This window comes from Pelodiscus sinensis, chromosome 24 (assembly GCF_049634645.1).
Source record: "Pelodiscus sinensis isolate JC-2024 chromosome 24, ASM4963464v1, whole genome shotgun sequence".
Taxonomy (NCBI): Eukaryota; Metazoa; Chordata; order Testudines; family Trionychidae; genus Pelodiscus; species Pelodiscus sinensis.
Window position 1 is genome coordinate 12,782,315 of NC_134734.1, and position 23,648 is coordinate 12,805,962.

General features: G+C 48.8%; 1 protein-coding gene across 1 annotated transcript in view; it reads left to right on the plus strand.

Moving 5' to 3' along the window:
- The first annotated feature begins 333 nt into the window (after positions 1-333).
- LOC102445132 (serum amyloid P-component-like) overlaps positions 334-23,648 on the plus strand; it is a 33,926-nt gene continuing 10,611 nt past the window's right edge. Inside the window, exons 1-2 of the mRNA XM_075907123.1 lie at positions 334-679; positions 22,784-22,883. The gene's annotated coding sequence lies outside the window, so the exon portion shown is untranslated. The remainder of the gene's footprint in view (positions 680-22,783; positions 22,884-23,648) is intronic.

Genomic DNA, 23,648 nt, shown 5'->3' on the forward strand with positions numbered 1-23,648 from the left:
GCCATCTGGTTCTAAAGCCATATAACTTTTCAGCTTATCTTGACACATTCACATTCCCTTTCATAAACAAAAACTTTCCAAGGTTACAGATCTTCATGGCAAAACAAAAGCATTGTAAATTAAACAATTAAGGCTTGGCCTTCAACATTAGCAGAATTCCTCTAATCTCATTAACATAGCCACAATATCCAAAACAGTCTTTCTACCTTAGAACATTTACTAAACTTCAGAACAAAGAAAATAGACCTTCAACTGAAAGGACTTAATTTGTAAAATATTAAATGTTTATTAATATATATATATATATATGCCTTATATTGCTATATTATTGCTACATTACTACTATAATGGATCTGGGGAACAGTCAGCCTGACTTGGATATCTGGCAAGCTAAGAATATAAGAACGGCCACACTGGGTCAGACCAAAGGTCCATCTAGCCCAGGATCCTGTCTGCTGACAGTGGCTCCAGGTGCTCCGCAGAAGAGGGCAGTCACTGGGACCGGCTCCCGAAGGGCTCGGAGCTGGGCGTGGGGTAACGTCTCCCCCGGGAAGCCCAGAGCCCCGACGCAGACCCCCGGAGACGGGGGGGTCGAAGACTCTCACAACCGTGGGCTACCGATGGGCCTGGACCCCACTACAGAGGGCGGACTCCTCCTTTGCCGGGTGACCGAGTCACGGTAAGCTGCGAGGACCCCACGGGAAGGGCAACGGGATCTGTGGGGGGGAGGAAGCAGCCCGGGGCAGGGCCCTTTTGGTGCCCGTGAGTGGATGTGTTTCGGGAGGGCATCCCACGTCTACCACACAGGGAGCAAGCAGACCCCTGTGCTTAGGGCCCCGGGCTGGGACCCGGTGGAGAGGGTGGGCCCGGGTCCCCCTCCTCTCCCGCCACCATTGGGATCGCGGGGCGGACAAAGCCCCGCACAGAGGGACAGGCAACACCTGGGTTCGGCTGAGCGGGGTGATTGCACTCAAAGACTCTGAGCTGGACTAGGCTCCGGAACCAACGGACCAGAATCCATCGACAGGGTTCGCCGAACTCTCCTCTTGAGTGGGAGGGGGTGATCGCACCCCCCGACGTGGTCACACTTGATTTCTTTCTTTGGTAGGGTAACTGGTTTGGTGGACTGGGAAAATGTGGTGAACAAAACATACCTGGACATTAGCAAGTCTTTTGACACAGTCTCACATGACATTCTCATAAGTAAGCTGGAGAAATGTGGACTCGGTAGAACTACCATTAAATAGGTACATAATTGATTAAACAAGGGCAAATAGAGAGTATGAACGGAAAAATGCTGGATTTGAAGAAGGTCTCAGGTGGAGTTCCCCGGGGATCTGTTCTGGATCCAGTGTTATTTAACATCTTTATTTATGACCTGGATGTAGGCCTAGGGTAAATCTACACTGCACGCTTATTTCAAAATAAGCTATTCTGGAGGAAATACTCCAAAATAGCTTATTTCAAAATAGCCTGTCTACGCTACAGAGAAACCTCAAAATTAGTCCAAAGAGGCTCCCCTAATCTGGATGTGCTACCTTGATTTAGAGCCCCAGGAGGCACTGGGGAGTAATTACTTAGAATGGCCCTGGGATGGAGCTATTTTGAAATAGCAGCAGTGGAGCATCCACACTACTGCTATTCTGAAGTAGCTGTTTCGGGACAGGTGTTATTACTGATGGAATGAGGTTTACAGATGTCGGAATAAGCTGTCCGTTATTTCAAATGTATTTCAAAATAACGGAATTGCTGTGTAGATGCTCACATGGCTATTTTGGAAGAATGGCCATTATTCCAAAACTAGCCAATTAGCCCGTCATAAGACGGGATTTTCAGGTCTCTCCTCCACGTCAGTCTTCTCTCCTGAGCCTCCAGTCTCTTGCTCTGTCTCTCTCTTTCTCGTTCTCTCTCTCTCTCCTCCTACTGCCCCCCCCCTCAGCTCTCCTCCACTTCCTGCCTCTCTCTCCGTCTCTCTCTTTCTCTTCTCCCCCTCCTGCCTCTCACTCTCCCTTTCTCTTCTCTCCCCTCTGTCTCTCCCCCCCTCAGCTCTCCTTCCCCTCCTGCCTCTCTCTCTGTCTCTCTCTTTCACTTCTCCTCCCCCTCCTGCCTCTCACTCAGGGGACCTCGGAGCCCAAATGGCCATTTGGGCTACGCACTCCCCGTGCTGCATGCTCCCACATGGCAGTCTGGCTGAGCAGCGCAGAAGTCAGCCGAGTGCCACGGCGGGAGGCGAAGCAGGGGTGGGGCCATGAGGCTGGATCGGAGGAGGGGGGACAGAGGAAGGGGGGCAGGAAGCAGACCTGGATGGGGGAGTGCAGCCGCTGGCGGCAAGCGGCCGTTTGGGGTCCGAGCTCCCCCGCCGAGGCCCAGCTGAGCGGCGCAGCGCTCAGCCGAGCCACCTCGGAGGGAGGGGAAGGGGGGCGGGGCGCTAACACACACGGCCAGGGGGCGTGGCCGTGTACATCAGCATTACAGACTCACAGACACTGGGCTACTATAGATATGATATGATATGATAATGCTGCTGTGTAGATACACACTGATTAAATTTGCAGATGACACAAAGGACAGAGTTAAAATTCAAAGGGCTCTTGGTAAATTGTCGAGCTGGGCTATAGACAACAACATGAAATTCCACAAAGATAAACATAAAGTGCTATGCTTAAGGAGGAAAAACCAAATGCAGCCAGAGGGGAGAACTGGATTGGCAGCAGCACAGCAGAAAAGAATCTGGGAGTTGGAGCCGATCATAACCTCAAAGTGAGTCAGCTGCAGGATGCTGCTGTTGCAAAAAAAGCCTGTGCAGTTTTCGGTTGTATTAACAGAGGCATAGGGAAGTTACAGGTGGTACAAGTGACGCTCTAGTCAGCCGTGGCTTGGCCTCTGCTGGAGTATTGTGTCCTGTTTCAGTCCCTAATGTATAGAAAGGATGTGAAGAAACTGGAAAGGATCCCAGAGGCGAGCGACGAGGCTGATCAAAGGGCTGGAGCGCAGCCATCTGAGCAAAGGCCGGAGGAATAGGGTATGCTTAGTTTGGAAAAGAGGAGATTAAGGGGAGATATGACAGCCGTCTCTTGATACTTAAAAGGCTGCCATACAACAAATAGAGAAAAGTTCTCTCTTGCCATAGAGGGCAGGACAAGAGGCAATGGGTCCAAACGACAGCGTGGTAGATTGAGATGAAAAGAAATGAGAAACTTGTGAACAATAAGAACAGTAGGAAAATGGAGCAGGCTGCCTAGGGAGGTTGCAGAAGTGTCTTCTCTGGAGGTTTTCAAAAGCAGGCTGGAGAGCCATCTGTCTTGAATGGTTTATTTAGACACAGGGGCTGCGTCTAGACTGGCATGATCTTGTGGAAATACTTTTAATGGAAAAGTTTTTCCGTTAAAAGTATTTCAGCAAAAGAGGGTCTAGATTGGCACGGATGCTTTTGCGCAAAAAGTGCTTTTGTGCAAAAGCATCCGTGCCCAGTATAGATGCTCTTTTGCGCAAGAAAGCTCCGATGGCCATTTTAACCATCGGGCTTTCTTGGGCAAAAATTAAGGTGCCTGTCTACACTGGCCCTCTTGTACAAGTATTCTTGAACAAGAGGGTTTATCCCTGAGTGGGAGTGTCAAAGTATTTGCGCAAGAAGCACTGAATTCTTACATTAGAACTTCAGTGCTCTTGTGCAAATTCAAGTGGCCAGTGTAGACAGCTGGCCAGTCTAGATGCACCCAGGCAGTATTGTGGGCAGCTGTCCCAGGGCCTGATGATTCAAAAGTACCCGGGTCTAGTGGCTGTTGCTACCGCTACTGCAACAATGCCAGCAGCTGGAGCCCTGGGCCCTTTAAATTACCGCTGGAGTACCGAGCTGTGCTGAAGAGCTGGCTGGGGAAGGTAGCCCCCACGCCCGACCCACCCCTTCAGCCTAAGGCCTGCCCCTTTTGGGGGTATGGCGTCCCCACCACTTTACCCAGGGGACCAGCAACTCTGTAACTCCCCCCCTTAGACACAAAAAAATTCTTCCTCTTGGCAGTGGGTCAGACTGGTAGATCCATGCAGTCCCTTCTCAGTCCCTTCTGTGATTCTAAGGGTAGAAACCAGGCAAAATCAGGGCTGGAGCAAAGCTAGGGGCAGGGCAGGTGTAAGAGAGATCACATCTGTGGGCATATTCGTTGTGCAGCCAGAAATCAGCTGCTACCGTTTGGCTCCAGAGCAGCCTGGCTGACTTCACCGGGCCCTCAGACAGCTGGGCCCTGCTATGGCTTAGCAGCTGTGCTCAGATGCTGCCAAGGGAGAAGCCGATGGAGCTGCAGGCCTGCAAGCCTATGAATCACACACACACACACACAATCTCTCTCTCTCTCTCTCCCAAGATGGAGGCAGCAACCTGTGTTCTCCTAAGACGCCTACCTGCTCCATCTCTGTCTTTGTTCCCTGGGCCTGGGTTTGCCCAGAACGCCAGGGTCGGGGTCATGTGAGCCTGGAGCTTTAGTTAGAGGCTGCCCCATGACAGCAAGGGAGCAAATCACTCCTCCTCCCAGCCCCCTAAGTCCGCCGTTCTCTCCCTGCAGGGAATTTCACTGTGGTGCCTCAGTGTTTGAAGACCAGCATGGGCAGCACAAGGGCTACAGTCTAGGCTGAGTTTCAAGAAGCCCCTCAAAGTTCAGGTGCCTCTATAGATCCAAGCAACCCCTATGAACTTCTCCTGCAGGCCTGGGCTGTCTACTCTCTTCCTAGGCCCTGCTACCTCCATTTCCTCCAGCATCTTTGGAAGGCAGCAGGTGCATCCTGAGGGGCCCCATTCTCTTCCCCATGCCTGAGCCCCAGTGGTTCCTCCCTCTGTACTGGGAGGAAATGGAATCCGCCCAGTCTGTCCCCCTGCCCTGGGGGTTGCACCTTAGCTCTGGGTACCCATCTCTCCTAGTCCATCTCCTCATTCCCAAGCTGTTGCCATTTATTGAGGCTTGAGGGCCACACCCTTATGGCTTCTGCTGATGCTGGGGCTGAGGTGAGGTTGGGAGCAGACCAGCTGGCCAAGCAGGGGCAGGCTGCCAGGGAAAGGCTGCTGAGGCCCAGCCCTGGACAGACAAGGGACAGGCCCAGGCACAGTGTGTCCCACCGAGAGCCGAGACATGGTCTGACCACTAGAAAGACCATTCTGGGTAATGGACATTCCACTTCTCTCCAGTTTGTCTGACAGGCCACTTCCTGTCTACACCGTACATGACACAGGGCCTCCTGGCAGCTATAAGGGCTGGCAGAACCGGTGGGGGGGGGGGGAAGGTACACCAGGCTCCAGGACATGCTAATGGCCATAGGCGGGGGGCTGGCTTGGCACACTCGTTGCCCTTTCCACCGGAGGCCCCATTCCTTCTGGGGTGTGCAGAGCCAGGCTTCCTACATCTTGCCTGGGGGCTCAGCGTGGCTGTCAGCTCTTCAGCACCTTGGTACCAAGAATGAATCCAAATGCTCAAAACATTAAATTTAACATTGACACGAGGGCAGCAGTCACTGCAATTCCAATATACATATTTGATGGAGAGCTGAAAAAAATGAAATAAGATTTTGTGAGGGTCTAGTAACCCTACATTGAATGTTTATGGCCAGTGCCTTGGAAAACTGGAGAAAGGCCAAAAAGTTATCCAAGAAATAAAACATGTAATACAGTAACTGACAACTTCCTTAGTAGGGTTATCAGCACTACAAGCGTTATCTCTAGATGAGAAAATGAAATGTCTTAATGGCAAAAAAGCAAACTATCTACACATCTTCCTAGGATCAGGAAAGTTCTCCGTGGAGTACAACACAATAAATTTGGAGCTATGAGTGACTTCCTTTGCTCTCACAGTCTCATGCCACATTTCTACACTCTTGCTAGGGAAAATCAAGGAAGAACTAAAGGGAATGGAAGTTATGGAGGTTACTTCTCAGATGGAAGAACCCATTGGCTGGTGTAGCGGGATGACTGTAGAATCAATGTCCAATGGCAAAATCTGGATTTGTGTGGATCTGACATAACTTAGTAAAAGCTCGTGTAAAGAGAGACACACACTTCCCATGGATGATCAGCCATTAGCTCAGCTATCCAAAGCCAAAGTCTTCTCCAAGTTAATTGCTACAGCAGGCTTCTGGCAAATCCATCTTTCCCTAAAATCCATACCATTAAGTAAATTCATTGGTCATCCTGTTTGGAAGGTACAGAGTCAGTCAACTTCCAGCCAACATATCTTCAGCACCAGAATATTTTCAAAAGAGAATCTCTCTGATTGTGTCAGGTTTGCTGGCATCCTTTGCCATCCAAATGATGTTTGTTGGTATATCATAGAACTGTAGAACTCATAGAACATAGAATGGAGAGGTCTTCTATTGAAGTTCTCTGCACTCAAGGCAGAACTAAGTATTATCTAGACTATCTCAGACAGATGTTTATCTAACCTGTTCTCAATAATCACCAGTGATGGAGATTTCACAACCTCCATAGGCGATTTATTCCAGTGCTTGTGTAACACCAACAGACCCTGGTCATCTGTGGACAGAATCAAACCAGGGACTTCTGGAACTTAGAACATGAACCTCTACTGCATGGGCTAAAAGTCAGCTGCCTATCAGCTACAGCTGCAGAGCAGGCTCATTATTTTCTCTGCAAATGATCTCAGAGCCACTAGATGGGACAGTGTGCCATAGCCAGAAGGTCTGTGGCAACTCTTACACTTACCCACTCTTACAGGTAGGAAATTTTTCCTAATGTCCAACCTAAACCTCTCTTGCTCCAATTTAAGACCATTGCTTCTTGTCCTATCATCACAGATTAAGGAGAATAATTTGTCTTCCTTCTTCCTGTAACACCCTTCTCGCTACTTAAAAGATGCTATCTTCTCTTTTCCAAACTAAACAAACCCAATTCTTTTAGTCTTCCCTCATAGGTCATGTTTTCTAGACCTTTAATCATTTTGTTGCTCTTCTCTGGACCTTCTCAAAGTTGTCCACATCTTTCCCGAAATGTGGTACCAAGCACTGGAAACAATATCCCAGTTGAGGCCTCGTCAGTGCGGAGTAGAGTGGAAGAATGACTTCTCGTGTCTTGCTCACAACACTCCATGAGTATGATAGCAGAGGGCTGTGAGATACAGAACAAAGAAAATAAACAATCACCAGACCCAAGCCTCTCTATGAAAGCTAGCTGGCAGACCTTGGCAGCAGTAGCCATAGATTTGCTTTTCTGGATAACACACCACGCATGTTATTGCAGTTTTACTTCTCCAGATATGTTGGCTTTATTGGCACAAGTCACCCCAAAACTTGAAATCCACATTTCCTAGACATGGAGTTCCTGAAGTTCTCATATCTGATAATGGACCTTAAATGATCTAGCCTTTTCACAGGACTTTGATTTGGACAGTCATACTAGTAGTCCATGTTATTTCCAAAACAACAGGAAGGAAGAGGAGGAGAGAGAAATGAAAATTGTAAAGACTTCTGCAAAAAATCAGCAGACCCATCTTAGGTATCTCTGGCATTTTGGTGAACAACAGTTTGCATCTCAACTAGCTCCAGAAGAGCTTACAGCCAATTCTTATTAACTTGACTAAAATTGATTAAAAGGGAGAGAGAGTATTGGTTTAACGTTTAATATACATACAACATGGGTACAGTTCTGAGATCAGATTCAGAGTAGATAAGGTGAGCTTTGTAGTTGCCAAGAGCTCTTTCAGAATTAGTCCCTAGGCTATAGACCAATGTCCAACGTCATATTCAGAGTGGCCCATCTTAGCGCTGGGATATGCATCCTTATGGCTTAGGCTTCCCCTGAATGAAACACTAACTAGATCTGAGATAAAAAGGATCCAGTTCCAAAGATCTTTATACAGCCTCTTCCCGACTTACGAACCAGTTACGGTCCAAGCAATTGGTTGTAACTCAGTTTGTTCATAAGTCAGACCCCATAGAGTTACACGCGACCGCGCTGTTTGTAAGCACAGATCGCGTTCGTAATTCAGAATCTGCCATTTACAACAGCTTTGGTCATAACTGCGAATGGTCGTAAGTCAACCGATCGCAACTCGGGGACTGGCTGTATAGTCACTGACTTCTTGTCACTGTTCAGAGACTTTAGATGAACAATGGGAGATGACTCAGGCCTTTCCCTGAGTGGACAATAGAGTTTAAAAAATGGCCTGGCTTGATAGAATTTCAAAAGCAGGGTGCCTGATTCAGCAGCAACAAACTTATCAATGTTTGGCCCAGAACAAAAGCACTAATGGAACTGAATTGGCCTGTGCTCTCCAGGAGACAAACTTAGATTATCACATTGGTCCCCTCTGGCCTTAGAATCAATGGAAAGTTGCCTGGAACTGTTCAGAATTTGGCAGGAACTCCCAGATTCTACTTAGTGGAGGTGCCAAATGGCCTTTCTCTGGAGGAATCGGGTTCATCTTCAATATTTGCCCACACAATGGGGGGATGAGATGGAATTTGGTGGCACTCTATCAGGAAGGGTACGTCTACACAGCAGCATTATTTTGGAAAAACTAACATTATTCCAAAATAACATAGTACATGTCTACACTACAAGCCTTTATTTCGAAATAATGTTGAGCTGGAGGACTTCTTACTCCGACTCCTGTAACCCTCATTTTACGAGAAGTAATTTTACGAGAGTACTCTTCCTTCGACTTCCTGCTGTGTAGACAGTGCCAAAAGCCAAATGAAGCTATTTCAACCTCAGCAATTAATGTAGCTGACTTTGCATAGCTTAATTTGACTTTAGCCCTGCTGTGTAGACGTACGCAAAGAGACCTCCAAAGGCCACTAGAGGCACAAACTCAGTAAAGTGAGAACACCATCTGGAAGGCTGATCAGAACTCCTCAGAGACCTAATCTTTAGAATATGGCACTGGACTTTTGAACTGCAGTTCATACCAGGATGTCGTAAATTGGTTTGAGGGACTGGCAGTTCGTTGTGCTGTTGTATGTGTATACATTGGTTTGTAATTTAAGTTTTAACCATTTATTATAAAGAAAGGGACCTGTGGAGTTTTTATAGAGTTCTTGATCCTCCACAGTAACCAAAGAGGAACAATTTCTCCTACCATTAATACCTGCATTTCCCCATCTAAAGCTATGTATAGGACACATCCAGCCCATTTAATTAGCCTCATTAATACAGGTCCTACAATTGACAGGTACTTCTGCTGCTGTTATATATATATTGGTTTCTGATACTTCTGCTCCAATCCATCTGATGAAGTGAGTTTTGCCCACAAAAGCTCATGATTCTATATCCTTTGGTTAGTCACTAGGGGTGTGTCTAGACTACATGCCTCCTTCGACGGAGGCATGTAGATTAGCCAGATCGGAAGAGGGAAATGAAGCCGCGATTAAAATAATCGCGGCTTCATTTAAATTTAAATGGCTGCCCCGATCTGCCGATCAGCTGTTTGTCGGCAGATCGGGGGAGTCTGGACGCGATGCCCCGACAAAGAAGCCTTTCTTCATCGACACAGGTAAGCCTCGTGAAACCAGGTTTACCTGTGTCGATGAAGAAAGGCTTCTTTGTCGGGGCATCGCGTCCAGACTCCCCCGATCTGCCGACAAACAGCTGATCGGCAGATCGGGGCAGCCATTTAAATTTAAATGAAGCCGCGATTATTTTAATCGCGGCTTCATTTCCCTCTTCCGATCTGGCTAATCTACATGCCTCCGTCGAAGGAGGCATGTAGTCTAGACACACCCTATGGACTGCAAAACTCATTTTTGGAGAGGGCCAGTATATGTTGCAGCAAGGGTCTTAATACGCAGGGGCAATTCTTGGTCAGACAGCTCTCTCTCTGGTCTAGTTGCTGCTCCAGGCATGGCTCTGTTTGTCCTCACACTGCCCTCTGCCTCCAGGATGTGCCAGGGACTAGCAGGGCTGAAAGTCCCCTTTTGTGCCCTCAGAGTTCTGGGCTGCCTGGGGGCTCTGGGGTAAGTGAGAGCTGGCCCAGGCTCGCTTGCATTGGCAGCAGCCTTGGTCCCTAGGGCATGTGCTATGGAGACTCCTCTACCCCCCTCCCTATGCCTGGGCCCATCTCTAGCCTGTCCCTTGACTCCGAGACTCTTGTGGGTGCTGCGCCCGGGGGAGCTTTCTGAATAGAGGACAGCTCCGAGGCCAGGCCACGGAATCCACGACTGCTTCTTGTCCAGCAGCCTCAAGTGAAATAAAAGCCTGTAACAATGACCTGGGCTGGGCACAAGAGCAGGGTGGAGCTGGGCACAGGCTGGGCCGGGGTCTGTTCCTTTTGCATGTAACGTGGTTTGGGCACGCAGTGTTCTGGGCAGGGGTAAGATGATGTGGGACCCAGGCGCCAGATGCCAGGCATGCAGGGAAAGGGGGAGATGCCTAGGGAGGCGCACAGTCCCAGCACTGTCAGCTCGGGGCTGCGCCGTGGCACCCGGCTCTGAGAGGAGCCTTTCCGGCTCAGATTCACATTCTTATCAGTGATAAAAGGAGATTTCTGCCGACAGCGAGGGCAGCCACGAGGGCTGATCCCGGTTTTGGCATTTATCTCTCTGTGAAAGAGGATGATTCACTCTCTCCTGACGAATAGAGATAAACGTCATGTCAGGGAGCAGCCTGCAGGGATGATACACAATATATAGGGCTGTCACTCCCTCTTCTCCAGGCCTGAAACTGTATTTAATGGCAGGAACTGAAAAAGTGCAGGGAGGAAGAGGACACCAGCTGGCTTGGAACATGGTTCCACTTTTAATAATGTGTCAGCTGCTCTGTCACCCATGAAATAGCAAATAGCCGCAAGACGTACTAGCAAAACATAGCAGCGGGGACTGTCTCCATGTGCACTGCATCAAAGCCGGGAGATGAATAGACCAACAAACCTTCCACTGGGCGATTCAGGCTGCGACTATTTCTCTGTCCCTCTCTCGGTGGAATCTGATCACAAAGACACCGACCGGTAGAACTTGAGGGGCTGGCCAGCCCCAGCAGAATTTAATCATTAAATTTCATTCTCACCCATCATCTTTCTGTTCCCAAGCCAGAAGGCTGCAGATGGGAGAGGTGGTCTGAGCTGCAGGGACATGGCTGGCCGTTAGTCCCAGCCCCTTGATCAAGCAAAGAGATCAGGCAGATCACTCCACCACAAAGGGCGGCTGTGATGCTTTTTAAACATGAAAAGGAAAATTGAAGGCCGGTGGACAGGAGTGAGAGTTAACCCCTGAGAGCCTGTCCCCTCCCTGGTGACAGAGTGAGGAGCCATGGTCTCAAGTTGCAGTGGGGGAGGTCTAGGTTGGATATTAGCATGAGCGGAGGGTGACCTCATAGCTTGGGGAGCCAAGCCCCCTGCAGCCCCACCCACTAGAGCCCATGCTTCCCCCCCACTGTGGCCTGCTAGCCCCTGCCCAACCTCCTCCCCCACACACAATGTGGCTGCTGTCCATTGCCACCTCTGTACCCCAGGGTAACGCCCCCAATTTCCCCCACCCCAGCACTCCGGAGAGCCAGCGGGCAGCTCTGCCTCAACCTCCCCTGGCTCCAGAGAGCTAGCAGACGATGTGGCTCCAGCCTGCCCCAGCTCTCCGGCAGGCATGGCACAGGGCTGGGACCGCACCACCTGCACCCCTGACCAGCTAGGCCCTCCCCACAGCTAAGCCACCAGCCCCTGCCTTGGATGGCCAGAGTGGCCCTAGAGCTGGGAGGACAGGGGTGCATGCCCCAGCCTCTGGAGTCACAACCGCAGGCTGGGGCAGGGGGTCTGGCAGCCAGGTGAGGAATTTTGGGAAGGCATTGCCTTCCCCTGCCTGTGATACCCACTGCCCATGGATATTAGGAACACCTATTTCACTAGGACGGGGGGGAGCACTGAAACGGGTTACCTGGGGAGGAGGTGGAATCTCCCTCCCTAGAGGTTTTTAAGTCCTGGCTTGACAAAGCCCTGGCTGGGATGATTTACTTGGGGTTGGTTCTGCTTTTAGAAGGGGGTTGGACTCGATGGCCTCCTGAGGTTTCCTCCAACCCTTGGATTCTAGGATTCCCTCCCCATGCTGTCTGGCTGCTGGAACAGCCCCGGGCCACATGAGCACAGGCACCAAAGGGGGACAGGGATTTTGCCTCACTCAGCCTTGCAGCGGGTCCTTCTCTCTCTGCCCCCAGGGTCCTGCTGTCTGAGCCACGCAGAGGGTCCTTCCTGAGCGCTCCAGCCAGAGCTGCTGACCCTGCTCCCTGAGCTGGCCAGTCTGGAAAAGGCAGGAATGGCTGTAAATCACGGCAGTTTCCCCACACAGACTCTGTCCCACTGACCTCTATGTTAGTCCAATCAAGAAAGCACAAAAGTAAAGTGCCAGGTCCTGGCACACAGTACGGCCTCTGTGTACTTCTCTGGCTGTGCAATGGAGCCTCAACACTGTCCCGAATATTCATGGTGAGGATTTCCCCAGCCAGGGATGCAAGCGGGGCGGAGACCCTAGGCAAAGGTAGGTGAGAGGAGCAGTGTCGCATTGTACTGGGCTCAGGTGTTCCCCAGCCATGCTAATGGTCTCAAAGGTCTCATTCCAGCTGAGTAACATGGCATTTCACATAGGCTGGGGAAAGCTGTATCTCCCTACACAACCCAGCCTGGCACCACCTACGCTCCCCCCTGGAACCCTTTCCTGCTCTCCTTTCCTTGTTGACCCTGGCCCAAGCAGACTGCTCCTCTTCAGAGAAGCATGTTGGGGCTGGTGTCTAGGGCAGCCGGGACTTGAGGTGCCAAGGGCCTCAAGGGGAGCAAGTTGTAGCTCAGGGGGGCAAGCTGCAGGTGCTGGAGCTGCCCGCCTGTACTTGGGGGAGGGGGCTGGGGTGAATTGAGATTTCGGTGTTTTCCCCAATGAATGCTGGGTTTCCTTTCCCTTTTAATAAAATTGCTTGCTTTGTTACACACGGACTCAGCGCTAGGGGGCGGGGAAGTATTGCCTCCTACAGGATGACTGGGTGGGAACTTAACAATACAACACGGAGCCAGTTTAAGAGGAACCGCTAGATCATGGGTTTGGAACCTCTGGCTCCCAGGCCACATCTGGCCCCCTGCTTGATTTCATCAGGCCCACGGTGAGTCTCCACACCGCAAGCCAGAAGCCTGGAGCAGGCTCCTACATCCCAAACCTCTTATCCCCAGCCAACGCAGAGCCTGCACCCCTAGTTGGAGCCCTCACCGCCCCCTTACTTTGCCCTCTTCTCCAGCCTCTGTGCCCGCCCTCCCATCCTTGCAGGGCTCCTCTGGCAAGGAGTTCCACAGGTTGACTACATGCTGTGTGAAAAAGAACTTTCTTTTATTAGTTTTAAAACTGCTGCCCATTAATTTCATTTGGTGTCCTCTAGTTCTTCTATTATGGGAACTAATAAATAACTTTTCTTTATTCACCCTCTCCACACCACTCATGAGTTTATATATCTCTATCATATCCTCCCTTAGACTCCTCTTTTCTAAACTGAAAAGTCCTAGTTGCTTTAGCCTCTCTTCATATGGGACCCGTTCCAAACACCTAATCATTTTAGTTGCCCTTTTCTGAACCCTTTCCAAGGCCAAAATATCTTTTTTGAGGTGAGGAGACCACATCTGTACACAGTATTCAAGAAACATTTGCATACTCAGTTTGGTAATTATTTTTAAGTGGTCAGGAGTGCAGCCTCATGGAACACCTGCCGCCATTTAAGGCCTGTGGACCCACTATAAAAGCTTTCCCCTCAGGCAAGGCAGGGGAAAGAGAAGAGGGACGGAGTGGAGAACAGGAACCACCAAGAGGAGGCAGAAACTACAGGCCACAAGCAGGAGGGGTTTTTCCTCCAAGACACCAGGGAGGAGGTACCAGGGGAGTGGTTGGGAAAGAGGCCCAGGGAGGAGCCGCTATTCAGTGGGAATAAGGACAAGAGTCCGACTTGTGGCTGCCACATAGGGCCCTGGGCCAGAGCAAGTGGGTGGAACCGGATTTCTCCCAACCCACCCCCTGACCGGTGGGCAGCCAACAGGGGAATAGGCCCTTTGGAACGCAGAGGGGTTTGTCCTCCAAACTAGGGACTGGATGATGAAAGTAGCTCATGAAGTGGGGTACCCTCACCTCTGAGAAAAGCAAGAGGCAGGGGTAGGGTCACCGCTAGCGTCTGAGGCACACGAAAACCTGCCAGGAAGCACAGGACCCAGGGGGCACAGCCCAAGGTCTGCCACAAAATATATTAGAAGCAAGAGGAAGAGCAAGGACAGGGTTAGTGAAGAGGGAGAAACAACAACAGGAAATGTGGAGATGGCAGAGGTGTTTAATTACTTCTTTGTTTCAGTTTTCACCAAGAAGGTTGGTGGTGATTGGACACCTACACTAGTGAATGCTGGAAAAGAGGTGATAGGATCAGAACTTAAAATAGGAAAAGAACCAGTTAAAAAGTACTTAGAGAAGTTAGATGTCTTCAAGTCACTAGAGCCCGATGAATGCATCCTAGAATACTCAAGGAGCTAATAGAGGAGGTATCTGAGCCTTTAGCTATCGTCTTTAAAAAGTCATAGAAGATGGGAGAGATTCCGGAAGACTGGAAAAGAGCAAAGACAGTGCCATCTATAAAAAGGGAAATAACCCAGGAAACTACAGACCAGTCAGTTTAACTTCTGTGTCAGGAAAGATAATGGAGTAAATAATTCAGGAATCCATTAATAAAGTTTGTGGATAATACCAAGCTGAGAGGGGTTGCAAGAGCTATGTAGGATAGTGTTATTATTAAAAATGTTCTGGACAAACTGGAGAAATGGGCTGAGGTAAATAAGAAGAAAGTCAATAAGAATAAATACAATACTCCACTTAGGAGGAACAACCAGTTGCACACATACAAATTGGGGAGTGACTGGCTGGGAAGGAGTACTGCAGAAAATGATCTAGGGGTCATAGCTAGGGTTGCCATATGGTTTCAACAAAAATACCAGACATGCTTGACATTACATCACAATCTACATTACATCTTATTTAGAAAATACTGGATATTTATATTTTCTCAATTTGTTTTCCGAACAGAAAGCTCAAATACTGGACTGTAGGGTTCAAAATTGGACACCTGGCAACCCTAGTCATAGCAGACCGTAAGCTAAATATGAGTCAAAAGTGTGCTATGAAAAGTTATTCTTCTGTTCTGCTGTGCACTGATTAGGCCTCACTTGGGGTATGTCTAGACTACAGGCTTTTGTCAACAGAAGTTTTGTCGACAGATACTGTCAACAAAGCTTCTGTCGACAAAGAGTGTCTAGACTACATCCAGTTCTGTCAACAAAGCAAGCCGCTTTGTCAACATGACAGTGTAGATGCAATAATGCCTTCTGGCGACAGAACTCTGTCGACAAAAGGCGTTATTCCTCGTAGAATGACGTTTACAGCCGCCAACAAAACTGCTGAGTTCTGTCGACATTATGTCGACAGAACTCAGCAGCAGTGTAGACGCAGGTATAGTTTTGTTGACAAAAGTCCACTTTTGTGGACAAAACCCTGTAGTCTAGACACACTCTTGGAGTATTGTGTCCAGTTCTGGGCACCACATTTCAGGAAAGATGTGGAGAAATTAGAGAAGGTCCAGAAAAGAGCAACAAAAATGATGAACGGTCTAGAACACATGACCTATGAAGGAAGCCTGGAAAAACTTAAAAAACAACAAATAGTCTTGCAGCACCTTAGAGACTAACAAAAAATGTAGATGATATCATGAAGTTTCATGGGCTTTTTGAAGTGGGTTGTGCCCACAAAAGTTCATGATACCATCTACATTTTTTGTTAGTCTCTAAGGTGCTGCAAGACTATTTGTTGTTTTTTAAGTTTTTCCAGTTACAGACTAACATGGCTACCCCTCTGAGAGTTTTTAAAGATCTGGGTTTATTTAGTTTGGAAACGAGAAGACTGGGAGGGGATTTGATAGCAGCTTTCAAGTATCTAAAAGGTTTTTGCAAGGAGGAGGGAGAAAGATTATTCTTCTTAACGTCTGATAGGACAGAAGCAATGGGCTTAATTTGCATCAAGGGAAGTTTAGCTTGGACATTAGGGCTATGTCTACATAGCAGCGTTATTTCAGAATAACTGACATTATTCCAAAATAACTGCTTTCTGTGTAGACACGGACCATGTTATTTTGGAATAATGGCGAGCTGAAGGACTTCTTACTCTGACTCCTGTAACTCTCCTGTAACCCTCATTTTATGAGGAGCGAGGGAAGTCGGAGGAAGAGTTCTCTAGCTTAGACTTCCTGCTGTGCAGACAGCGCCAAAAGCAGAAATAAGCTATTTTGACTTAAGCTACGCAATTGACGTAGCTCATGTTGCGTAGCTTATTTCGGCTTTAGCCCAGCTGTGTAGATGTGCCCCATAGGAAAACTTCCTAACTGTCGGGGTGGCTAAGCACTGGAATAAATTACCTAGGGAGGTTGTGGAATCTCCATCACTGGAGATATTTAAGATCGGGTTAGATAAACACCTATTGGAGGTGATCTAGATTGTCCTTAGTCCTGCAGGGCAAGGGACTAGACTGGATGACCTCTCGAGGCCCCTTCCAGTGTTAGTGTTCTATGGCTCTATGATAAGTCGTGTTATCACTGCAGTGGTTTTCTGCTGATATAAATTAGGGTGACTTAATTTTGTAGTGTAAATGTACTCTGACTGTATTTGGTACATGGTCTTACTTCTTTCCTAGTCTGCCCCCTTTTTGCTTTGGCCTCTTTCAATTATTAATAGCTCTATAATTGCTATTTTAAGGCAGTGTGTTTAGCTACAAATGGCAGTATTATTATAGCTATTACATTGCAAGTGTTTCTGTATCTCTTCCCCTCCTCCAGCTCAAACCAAATGAGGGTTTTAATTACATCTGGCAATATCTTATTAGATTCCCCAAGGTGATTTGATGTTCTGGATTCCTCATTTGGGGGATTAGTCTGGACACAGTGAGCCATATGTAAGTGAATAGCATACACTGCTTTAAAACGTGGAAGTCAAAACCTGGGCTATGTCTACACTACACTTTTTTTTTTTTTTTTTTTTTGAAAAAGGTATGCAAATGGCATACCACCTTGATATCACCGCAGCCACCCCCTGCTGTCCTCCCTGCTCCCCACAGCCCAAGCACAGAGCTGGGCACTGGGAGTGGCCATGATCTCCACCCCCCTCATGTACTACTGTGGCTGTGCCACCATTCCAGAGCCACCTGGACCCGCAGGTACTGGACAGAGCCCAGGGCCAGCCCACATGGAGTTGGACCAGGGATGCAGTCCATGCTGGGAGCCCGGAGACAGTGTTGACATGGACTCAGCCATCCCAGTACTGGGCCAAAGGGGAAGTGGTTCTGTCTAGCCCAGGGAATCCCTCAGTCCTTGATACCAACCCATCAGCCTAAGGGAGAGAAGTTGTTCTGTCTGGCTCTAAGGAGCCCACGTGCTTGAAGGGGGGTGATTCTGCTGGCTCAGTGGGGTCCTTCTCTGCCCCTACCCATGGGACATTGCTCTCTCTGACCCAGTTGGATTCCTGCCCCAGAACCCCTCTGGAGCTCAGTGCATGGTCCTGTCCCAGCCAGTGGCTTCCCCTGGCTCCTCTTTGCCTCAGCACCACAGAAATGCTGGGGAGGGCAGGGGCACGTGTGGTTTGCTTTGATGGGGTCACCCCTGCGCTGTTGCTGATATGACACCTGGGTGGTTCTGTCTGACCCAGTATGGTTCTGATCCAGGAAAGATGTTGTCTGATACAGTAGCATTCCCCTGTCTGTTATTGGCACTGATGTCACTTCATATTTCAACCACCATTCCAGAGAACATGTGTCTATGATGATGATGGGTTTTGCTTGATAAGAGTCCAAAGTAGTGCGGACTAATACATGTTCATTTTCACCATTTGAATCAGATGCTGCCACCAAAAGGTTCATTTTCTTTCTTTCTTTCTTTCTTTCTTTCTTTCTTTCTTTCTTTCTTTCTTTCTTTCTTTCTTTCTTTCTTTCTTTCTTTCTTTCTTTCTTTCTTTCTTTCTTTCTTTCTTTCTTTCTTTCTTTCTTTCTTTTTCAGCTGTAACATGCCAAGAAGCGAAGCTATTGAATGTTCGCCTGTTTAAAAATGCATCTCCATAAATGGATAAAAAGACAAATGCTATACATAACACAAGATTTTGTAGAAATATACCAGCCTTTTAAAATAGAATGTTGCCTTACTTTTAAAGTTTTGCCTAAATGAAAACTGATCTATAAACATATTGCTTTTACCAGAGAAAGGAAAGCTATTTCTCCCCCACACTCTCTTTCTTCCCTAGCTTTTTAAAATCGAGCTTTTGTTAAATCAAATAAAGTTTTGACAAATACACTTTCAGAAGTTTAACATTAAAAAAACAGCATTGGTCATTTTTTAGTGAAATGAAAAACCAGTCTATCAATCTACTATACACCACCCTATCCATTCAAAAATAGTGTTAGCTTTTAAAATAATCCCTACAAAAATGCCCTACCCAAACAAAAAGTGTTCTACTTGTAAATTGGAAAGAAAGCTTTAGATACTGGAGTATAATCCTAATAAAACCTCAATTAAGGGGCTTACGATAACATTTTATTTAAAGAGGAGGAAATCTTGGTATAGAAAACCCTTCTGTTCATATGCATTTCAATACAAAAATTGAAGTTTCAAAAGATAAAAGTCTGGTCTCAACCTGGAGGGTTGAGTAACAGTGGGCAGAAGAGAAATGAGGATGGGGCATGACTGAAATAGCATGGCCCTTTCCAGCCCCTCATCTGCTTTTTTAAAAAGCTGTGACCTTTTGAAGCAAAGGAATGTGTAATGCAATACAATGAAAACTGAAATACAAGGGACAAAAGCTCAAGGATACAGGCAGCCCCCAACTTGCTACCTGCGATTGCTACCTGCGAGCTCCGGGGCGAGAAAGCCCCGTTTGTAAGCTGCTCTGGTGCCCCTGGTCTGCTGGAGACCGTCTCCAAAGAAAAGCCTCAGAGGCGCGGCACCCCGCTGCCGCTGCGGCTCTGCTCCCGTATCCCTGGTCTGCTGGGGGCGGGGGGCGCGGCTAGCGTGCCCCCCCCCCAGCAGACCAGGCTTTTGTTTTGGACCCTGGAGCAGAGCAGCTGGGGCGCTGCCGATTGGTCCTGCAGCGCCCTCTGGGCACTACTGGACCAACCCGGCAGCACCCCAGCTGCTCTGCCCCAGGTCCTGATTCAGCCGCTGCTGGTCAGTTTCAGCAGCGGCTGAATCAGGACGCCTGGGGCAGAGCAGATGGGGTGCTGCTGGGTTGGTCCAGTAGCGTCGAGGAGCGGTGCTACTGGAGCAACCCAGCAGCACCCCAGCTGCTCTGCCCTAGGCGTCCCCAAGTCAGCCGCTGCTGAAACTGACCAGCGCTGACTACAGGAAGCCCGAGGCAGAGTTGCTCTGCCCCACGCTTCCTGGAATCAGCTGCTGATCAGTTTCAGCAGCAGCTGACTTGGGGACGCCTGGGGTTCTTAAGTTGAATCTGTATGTAAGTCAGAACTGGCGGTCAGTGTCAGCAGCGGCTGAATCTGGACGCCAGTTCCGACTTACATACAGATTCAACTTAAGAACAAACCTACAGTCCCTATCTTGTACGTAACCCGGGGACTGCCTGTAATCATTTTTTTTTTAAATGTAAGCAGATTTTTACATCCTAAGGAGATAGCAAGAGCAGGAAATTGCAAAGTTTACTTAATTTTCATGACTAAATAATTATTATCTCTGTGACACAACTTAAATAAGGATTTTAGTGATTTTTTTATCTAAAAGATGCATGGTAAGAAAAAAACCTTGCAAAATAGTTTCCAGGACTGGAAATTGTGAAGAAATAAGTTTCTGGGAACTGAAATATTATAGAAACCCCTCAAGTAAAGAAAAGTTTTATAATAAAACAAAGTAAAAAGACACTTTCTAAATCACTTTCCAAATCACTTTCTAAATATTTAAAGGAGCTCTTCAAAAAAAGGTAAATTGCATTCAAAAGTTATGCCTAAATAAATTGCCCAGAAAACAAGCAAACAAAAAAAAACCAACTGAACAAAAATGATAAAGAAGGTTTTAAAATCCAGGCTATAGTATAAAACCCACACCTGAAAGTTTTTACATTAAAAAATAAATTTCAAAGGAAAAAATGAGCTGGATTTGTGTCTGTAGGAAGGCTAGTGGTAAGATTGCTGCCTCTGTGTGGTTATCTGAAGAAACAATCTAGGCTCCCACCTTATCCTTTCCTAACTTTTTTCCCCCCTTCTTCTTCAGTTTAAAACGTTCATCTTTTTCTGTTCTTTTGGTAAACAGAGTTTTTAATCATATCCCCACAGCTCAGTAACAGAAGACCGACCTGCCCCGCTGCTATGTAGGGGCTAAGCACAGAACAAACACATGCTTAGGAGTTGCGCTGTCCGTAGGCTCTGAACAACATGAGAGTCGGCAGCTCACAAATGGGTGACAGACCCTGAGCGTAGACAGGCCCTTAAGAAGGTGAACAGGGTTTGCTTCTCCCCTTAGAGCTCTGAGCTAACTTTGGACACAACTACAAACAACGCTTTCCTCTACTAGGGCTGGCTGGGGTTTCCATTTCAGAGGGTCGAACTCTGCGGCAGGCTGGGAAGTTCCACTGGGACAAGAGCATCAGGCCCAAAGCGCTGGCCACCAACTAACCTGCTGAACGTGGTGCTTTCCTGTAAGCTGGGTGCTTGGGCAGCCGCTCAGGAGAGCTTCAAATGCCACCCAGACGGTTAGCAGAGCACCCAAAGCTAGAGTTTTGTTTCTACTGGTGGTGCACATTCTGTCATGTCTTAGTGCACAGAAAAAAAAATTCCTCATGTGAATCCATTCATGGATGGAAAGACTGACAGGAACATTGGTCTGGACATGTGGAAACAAACTCAGGCTTATCTAGCGATGGCTTACTTATTTTAGGCAGTCTGTAACCACCCCCAGGGGAATTTGAACCTCCAACCAGGAGCTGCTACCACTTGAGCTATAAAGCCGGTTGGCACTCAGTTTAAGCTGTAGAGCTCCCTTGCTCTTATCTCTCGCTGTAAGTGGTCTAAGTGCCACTACCTGGGACAGGGAACCACATGAGGTGTGTGGGTTACAAGTGCATTTCTGAAATGAAGCTGCAGGCCAATTTTGGATGGGCAGGTAAGCGTCACTGCCGCTGTTTACAATGTTTCCTACTCCAGTTTGCACCCAGGGAATAGTGCGCACTGACAGACCGCGAGAGTGGCAATATGCCAGTCTTGTTGCTGCAGGCTTGATGGGGGCTGTGCTTTGGTAGGCTTTGCACAAGGGGCTGAGGAGTTGTGTGTTGATCTGTGCCTATGAGGCAGAGCCCCTTCCTCCCTACACTCATACATCCCTGTCCCCCGGCCCCACAATAGGCTTGACACTGTCATTTTCAGCTGACGTCTTATTTACAACACGTGCCATAATGTCACCACATACCCTGTTTTGTTCCCTACCACGCTGGAACTTTTGTTCTCCGCAGGGATCTGCAATTTGCTGAACAAAGACGGCTGACGTGCCGTATTAAACATTTATTTGTCGGTTTGTTTCCTCTCATTGTCTGGGGCCTCCCTCGCTTTGCCCTCCAGCTCTGCCTCTGCGAGCGACACGTATCTATCCCAACGTGAGGGTAACACTTAGCACACGCTCCGTGCACAAATTGCCTCCGAGTCCTTTGATTTTTACAGTTCACATCACTTACGGTCCAGTTCACACAGCTGTGACTCCTCTGGCCGGCGGGTGGCTGAGTCACCCTAGGCAGGCGGCAGAGGGTGCCTCGCGCAGGCAGCGCTTCACGAGTCCATGTCCTGCCACGTGCACAAGGGTTTTACCATTCTGGCCTCGCACTGCTTCGCATGATGTCTCCCCTACCCCCCCTCACACACACACAGCTCTTAGCACTGCCCAGGGTGTGCAGTGCGGTGCTCCAGCAGTGATTGAAAGGGTCCAGGGCTCTGGCCACCCCCGCTGCTACTTCGGCAGTAGCCTCTTTGAATCACCAAGCCCCGGGGTAACAGCCCCCTTCAGGCCCTCCTCCCTTTCAGCGGGCCTGCCGAATTAACACCCCTCATCTCTTTCAGCCTCCCGTTGAGCATCTGGCAGTAGGCCTGAGCAAAGCCAGGATCCGGCCCAGTCCATCTGCTCTAGCAGCATCCTGCTTCACCCAGTCTTTGCCCTTTTACGCAATATGCTTTTAAACCCCTTTTACCTTGTGCGCCGAGACCCCTCTTCAGCTTGGAGCTTTTGCAATTAAAAAGCTGCCTCTGCGCGGGCTGGATCCCAAAGGCTCTAGGCAATTGATCTACTGGGGCCAGGTCCTCTCCACTCCCCTAAACATTCTTACATACAACATACCTGTGGCCCCTTCCATCACCCTCCCTTTGGAGCTCCAGACTCTCCCACACAACATGGCTCGGCGGCCTGGCCTCCTGTTTCTCTTCCTCCTTTAATCCATAGGCCTGTTGAAACAGATCAGTCTCTTTCATGCAACAGCTGTGCTCTACTCTGAGCCAATGGTCCATCGGACTCCTTCACTAAATAAGGAAGAAATTGGGCAGGTGGGGGGAAGGAATAGAATTGTATCCTAAAAAGCCACAAACTGACTTCGATGCTATATTGGGCGGAATAGGCAAAGCTTGCTGGTTTTCACTCGACAGCCACAAAGCAGGCAAAAGAAAACCCATTGCATTTCCTTGCCAGACAGAGTGTGAATGCTGGAGCTCTGAGCAGAATTAATAACCACCCAGGTAATGAATCCATGAGCCTCATAAAAAATGGCACATTTTTCTTTGCAAGCTACTTCTGCAAGCAACAATAGACCATGGAGACCAGCAGATGATGAATACAATAACTACAATATACAAGTGTCCTATGCGGTGCCATAGATCTCTTTGAGGTAAGTTTAGTGACATTGCAGCTACAGATTGAACCTTTCAAAACCAGGACTCTCTGGTCCAGCAACATCCGTGGTTCCAGGACAAGAGAGTGCCGGTGGGTGGCTGGCAGCTGGGAGCCTAGCAGGCTGGCAGGGCAACGGGCTGCCAGCAGGGCTGCCTGGCAGGGGCGGGAAGTCGGACGCGATGGGAGGGCAGAGGGGCTGATAGCAGGCTCCAGCTGGCAGCCAGGCCAGAGCTGGTGGGGGGAGGGGCAGTAGCCAGGGAGTCAAAAATCACCTCCTGTGCTCTGGCAAAACCCCTCATCTGGGATGGGTCCGGTCTTGAGAGTGCTGGATCAGAAAGGTCCAACGTGTTCTAAACTTTACCGGTATGTCAATAAACCCATCAAGGATTAGGGTTGCCAGATGGTTTCAACAAAAATACCGAACACACATAATCTCAGATTAGGGGGAGGGGACTGGCCGAGGGGGAGTAGGGCTGGTGGGGGAGATCTGGGGAGAACTGGCTGGTGGGGAGCAGGGCTGGTCAGGAGAGGGTCGGGGGCAGCTGGGCTGGCTGGGGGAGAACTGGCCAGCAGGGAGCAGGGCTGGCCGGGAGGGGGTCAGTGGGAGCGGGGCTGGTTGGGAGCAGGAGTGGGGGAGAACCTGCCGGCAAGGAGCGGGGCTGGCTCGGGAGCATGCAGATCCCAAGGCGCTACCTGTTCCTCACATAGTCCCAGCGGGACGCACAGGTGAGTCCAGCCCCGGGGATTCCATCTCCTCCAG